Source organism: Mauremys reevesii, linkage group 8 (genome assembly GCF_016161935.1).
Source record: "Mauremys reevesii isolate NIE-2019 linkage group 8, ASM1616193v1, whole genome shotgun sequence".
Taxonomy (NCBI): Eukaryota; Metazoa; Chordata; order Testudines; family Geoemydidae; genus Mauremys; species Mauremys reevesii.
The window spans coordinates 16,047,787-16,053,786 of record NC_052630.1 but is presented as its reverse complement, the minus strand read 5'-3'; the positions used below and the strand labels follow the sequence as shown (position 1 = coordinate 16,053,786).

The following is a 6,000-nucleotide window of genomic DNA, read 5'->3' as shown; positions in this document are numbered from 1 at the left end:
GGAGGGAATGTGATGAACAAAGTTACTACCAAGAAGCAATTTCAGTGCAAAGGCCTGGACAGTAGAGTTGTGTCCAAGCTACATGGTATTATTTCTTTGTAATATCGTCATGCCAAGGGTGCCCCAGTCACGTCCCAGGATCCCACTATACAAATAAAATTCAGATCTGAATTTGAAACACCTTGAAACTCAGCTAGGCATTTGGCCTTGGAGTTTAGGCTAGGCTCATGTTAAGAACTTCCTCAAGTCTAGGGTGTATAGACTCACAATTTTGGATCAGGCCCATCTCTAATGGAGAGCAAACCTTTGCTAAAATAAAGTTGTTTCTGCTTTGTGTGAAGCAAGCCAAAAATGGGTCATGTGCAAATGCCTAAATACTACAAAGAGAAACATACTGAGATTCATGTACCCAACACTGGCTAATTCTGAGAAGAAATGGTCACCCACAAAGTATCACTGATGAGACGAAACTAGTAACAGAAAATGCAACTGAATTCTGATCCTCTGAAATGCTTGTGAGACTTGAGATAAATGGACATAACTGAGGTGGATAGAACCTAGTACTCCACTGGGGACTTGATCCTACCATAGGCTGAGCACTCGAGCCTGATCCAGCAAAGCCTATAAGCACATGCTTAACTTTAAGCATATGAGCAGATCCATTGAAATTGTGTATCTGCTTTGCGTCTCCTTCATATGAAAATCTATTACTGCACTGGCTTTTACTCTTTGAAACAGGTTTGAGCTAGTCCACACACCAGCTGATTCCACTCATCTGCATTCTACCCTGAGCATCTTATCTTTCCTCTGGATCTAAGAGACAATTTAATTGGAGAGGATGTGGAGATCAGTGTGGCTGCTCCTCTCTCGAATGCCAGTCACAGGAAAGCTATTTTATGGAAACCCAGTAGACCTTAAGCAGAGAACAAATGTCCATCCTCTGCCTTTTTCTAGGAAGGGAAATATAATTAGAGCTCAGCAGCAGAGTCACAGGATGGGATTTTTTTTTCTATAGTGCGTCAGTGAGTTTTAGAGCACAGGTGCTATTTTCAAGCCACTTTTGTGTGTGGTTTAGAATTGAGCATAAGCTTCATTAGCTGAAGGGAGGATTTATAATAGGTAATCGCTAGGTGCTATTTTCTGAGCAATCAAACAGTTGTGCTAAATTACAAGCTGCTTTCTCCCTCTTGGCTTTCAAATAATCAGTTCACCGCCCATGGAGTAAAATAAAAAGGATTTTTTTTAAAAAAAAGGGGGTTTCTATTCCTTAAATGATGAAATAAGATTCTAATTGGCACAAACCTACAAGCTATAATTGTTCTGAGTTTTTTGGTTCAGTAAAGTAATTCAAGTGCCATGCACTTGGCCCTTTAGGAATGGGTTTGCTTTTTGCATATGTGAATGTGACTTTCCCCACTTTCGCAGCAAGCAGTAGGTTTAAATTGATACTCCATTGAACTGGGTGAGATTCAGCTCTACAGTGAGGGGAAATTGCCCTGAGAAATTTAAAAAAAAAGAGTGAGATTTCCTATCAGGACAGTGGCTCTGGACTCCATTACTGCACCCTGTACACACAGCGTCCCGACATCTTCAAACAGCAGAAAAAAATACAGTTATCATTATTTATCCTCCTTTTGCCACCTGGAACACTGAGGTTCTTCTAACTGTGCCTCATTTTCCTTATTTCTCCTTTATTTTCAGTTATCAAGCAGCATTTAAAAAGAGGCAGGCCAGCCGGTCAGACTTCAGAATGGTTAATTTTAGTTATTATATTATCCTTAGAGCTCTCTCCCTCTGGCTGGCTGAATCTCTCTAATGCCTTGCCCTGCTCTGCTCTGCAGAGAATCTGAGTGCCTCCACAGCAGGGGATACATCATCTCCAGACTATTCCTATGTACTGTATAGTTCTTGGCGGTGCTGAGCTCTCCCTTTCTTTGAAAGAAATGGGCGGGGGGGGGGAAACCAACCCCCACTCCATTTGCGTAGTTCAAAAATCAATAAAGCTAAACAGGACACATCTGCAATCCAAACCCAATGTGCTGACCAGACCTTGCAGTTATATTCTACAGTGACAAGTGAGCCACAGCTCTACTCCTGCCTGAAGGGACTCCCCCTCCCCCACTGCAATGTGAACCCCTTGGTACAGTGATTTACAGAGAGATCACATTCCAAAGTGACTCCACAGCACCGTCCAATTAACACAGTGATAATACATGGATTACGCAAATCAGCATAATCTGAGCCTCCACGCTTGTCTAGGGGAAACAACAGATGGCTCAGGCATTGCTGTTCTCACCGGTTAACGCTGCATCCTTCAGGACCTGATCAATCAAGGATTTGAGGGATTCAGCTGGTCTGGAAAGGTCACAGCCTTAGGTTGCTTGGTGGTGGCTGGGGGATGGGGTTTGTTTTGGTTTTGGATGAGTAATTAACCATGCAAATCAAATCAGACTGTGGTGCTGGCACAAGTGCGTTACTCTGATTTTACAAAGTTCCTCCCAATAGGATACACATTCCCTTTATCAGACTTGTGTAAATATGGCTAGGAACAGGTACGATAATAACAGTACACCATACCTAGTAGTGGCTGTGGGACCTAATAGGTGATTGAAATAACACAACTCATGCTTCCAAGGCCATTTGTGTGAAGAACATTAATAGCACCAGCTGTCCAACTATTTCTAACACTGGTCACTCCTCCCATTGTGACTTTTCCCTTCAGAAGTGGTAAGATTTCAATTCAGATGTCCTACAATTTATAATTCCTGTCCCAAGGGGATTAAAGATTCAGGTGTTTGGCTATGTGCTTCTCTCTATGTGTAAACAAATTACTCTGTATGTGCTGTGTTGTGTGAGCACATCTGCACGCCTCCACTACACGTATTTACATCATTTTGTATTTTTAATACATTTGGCAAGTGATTTTGGGGAAAAAAAGGGAGGGGGGAAGTAATCTTTGTAAAGTTGGACAAACCAAATATGTGACATGGCGAGAGCATGTTGCCAAACATTGTGACTCATTAGAAATGACCTGACAAATTCCCATGCAGAAGTCATGAGATCATTCCTAACATGGGACAATAAATCATTCAGCCCCAGTACTGTTCATGCAGCATTCTCCATACAGCCTCACCTAGCATGTCATGGAGAAGTGCCGTGGTAAAGGGAAACAAGACACTTGGGCTAAAGTTTGCAGACTTGGGTGCATCTCCCCAGTGGTCTGATTTTTCAGAGACTGAGCCCCCACAACTTCCACTTCCACTTTCAAACCCAAATATAAGTTTAGGTGACTAATGTTAGACACTCAGGTTTGGAACAGTTGGCCATTAGCTGCAAACAGTTCTTAAAAACTTCCAAAGAATAAAATGTCAGCATCTCATTGGCTGTCCATGCCTCACAGACCCAAGTGAAAGTTGCTAGGGGCTCAGGGTCGGCTTTGGAGTCAAAAGCTCCAAATCCAGGTTGGGAGCAAGTGACGTTCATCACAAACCCTCTGCATTTTCCCATGGCAAGAGAAGCATAATCAGTTTCCAGATTTCCAAGCAAAGGAATTTTAACAGCTGCCGCATGGCACTGGTATCCTAATGGGAAGTTTTGCTAGAGATCTTCATATGAACAGAGAATCAGTCGCTGTCCTACAATACAATAAGAGGCAATGCTTGAGTGGAGTTGCTGAATTGCTGCAACACAGGGATGAGCTGGGGAAGAGAGGATAGTAGATAGATGGTAAAGTACGGTAATTCCTTAGAGCAGCGTTTCTCAAATGCGGCCACTGTGGCTGCATGAGGCTACCAGGGGCTTTTCTGGCGGCCACAGCCTCCTGGGCAGTGACTGGGAGGGCAAAGCAGATGCCCCTCCCTGTTGATTCTGGATATGCCACCTTGGTGTTGGTTGCTGGGGCTGCCAGCAGAGGTTGGGCCCTGCCCTCCTCTGCAGACACCTGGGGCACAATCCTGGAGGAGCAGCCAGCCTGTGAGTTCCTCACCTTCCCAGGAGTGGTGGGGCTCGGGCTTCAGCCCTGGGATGGTGGGGTGGCAGGCTCCAGCCACGTCCCTTGGCCAGAAGGCCCCATCTCCTGTCTGCAGGGCTTCAGGTTACGGCCCCAGGGCTTCAAGCTCCTTCCTGGGGCCTAATCCCTCAGGCTCTGGCTCCCCCTGCCTCTCCCACCCCTCATCGCCCCTGGTCCCTGCTGCCTATCCACCTCCCCATCCAAGGCTTAATTTGTCCCCAGGCTTGCTCCCTTTTCACAGCAGAGACTTGTTAGCTAGCTGGGAGGCTGTGAAAAGTGATATTAACAAATGTACCAAAAAATCACTTTTCACAGCAACAGACTTACTAGCTAGCAATAAATAAATTGCACGGATTTTGATGTGCATATTTATTTGTTTCTCCTAAAGTATTTTAGGAAAAATTGTCAGAGCGGCTACCAGCAAGAGTTGGTGGCTGTACTCTGAGGCCACAAAAAATTTGTTGTGAGAACCCCTGCCTTAGAACACAATAAAGTATGGCGTTAATAATACAAATATTGGAGATGTAAACTGGACTTCTTTACACACTCCAATTAGCTGCATTTTATTTCTTTTAACCTTCTGGGTCATTCTTTTTATTTCTCAGCATTTCCTTCTTGCTTGAATAAAACAATTATAAAGTCTTCATTTTTAATTGATCCCTTGTGACAAAGTCCTATCGATTTTAATAGAGAATTAATGGAGAATGATAACCTTTAAGCCGACCAACAGAAGTCTAATGACAGGATCTCATTCTCTATCAAACAGTATAGGCTGTAAAAGTAATTTCTACGAAACCCTTTCGGTTTCATCCTTACTAAATTCTACAAGACTTTTTCATATGGGAGGTGAAGTTCTGGGAAGAAAACTGCCAGAGTGTAAGCACTGACAGACTCATATCACATAAAAACTACGGTTTTTAAAAGTGACAATCTAACACAATGACTGTGAAGCAGGCACTGCCTCTGATACATGTACAGTAGCTGCTACTTAGCCTGCTGTTGGCTCAAGATAGAGCTTTGAGCTGTCACCTGCAATCTCCCTATTCAACATGAGGTTGCTATCAGCTGCACTGCAGAACTCAACGGGACAGTTTTGGCTTGCAGGCTACCTGTGACCTAGAAAGAAAGGACAAAAAAAGATTGGAGAAAAGGCAATCTTACCATACCTGTGCTATTAGGTTTGTGTGGATGGGGAGCATGCTGAGAAAATAGTAAATTAAGGATCACTGCAGAAGCACATGTTTGATATGATTAGTTATCACAGAATGACTGCAATGTTTGTGGTCAGCTTAACACAGAGATGAGCATGCCCTTCTGTGACTGTCACCACTGGTGTCTTCTGAATTTAAAATCTGACCATCACAGAGAGGTCAGAGGTGACAGAGTGGTACTGATTAGTGTAGCTGCGTAGCACACAATGGAGCTAGCAACCTTTGAAAAGACAGCATATTTTACATAATAGCTTCTTTTCTGGCAAAAATGAAAAGGTTGCTTCAAGTGCAAGCTTCCAGTCCATCCTTTCCCATAGAAAGGAGCTTAGCAGCAGCAGCAAGTAGAACAGATATTTAATTCAAAATCATATTACCACTTTACATGGCTTGTCACCCAAACCTATCGAAGAATGGAACATAATGAGCTTGCTAACAGGGACTGCATTAGAGCCACACACTGAGTGAATCTTTCAGAACTTCTGTGCCAGATTGTAAAGGTTAAAATAAAAAGTTACACCCAAACAACATACCATTTAACAATTACTGAATCCTACAAAACTAAAACACTGAATCTGACGTTTAAATCAGCAATTTTTATGGGATATTTTCCATGGAGGTGCCATTTATAAAGACTTTATTAATATTTATTACTTTATACAGCATTTACAGTACGCTTGAAAATAACCTTCATTCATGTATTAAACATGCACCCACATTGCATTTAACACTCTTCATATCTCATTAAATGCTTTTAAACAGCTTTGCATAATATCTGTTAAA

At 42.8% G+C, this 6,000-nt stretch overlaps 1 protein-coding gene across 2 annotated transcripts in view; it reads right to left on the bottom strand.

The window, feature by feature from the left end:
- Nucleotides 1–4,436: 4,436 nt before the first annotated feature.
- Nucleotides 4,437–6,000, bottom strand: part of ARHGAP26 (Rho GTPase activating protein 26) — a 302,495-nt gene continuing 300,931 nt past the window's right edge. For both annotated transcript variants that reach the window (XR_005583882.1, XM_039485732.1), the window contains one exon: nt 4,437–5,125. The gene's annotated coding sequence lies outside the window, so the exon portion shown is untranslated. The remainder of the gene's footprint in view (nt 5,126–6,000) is intronic.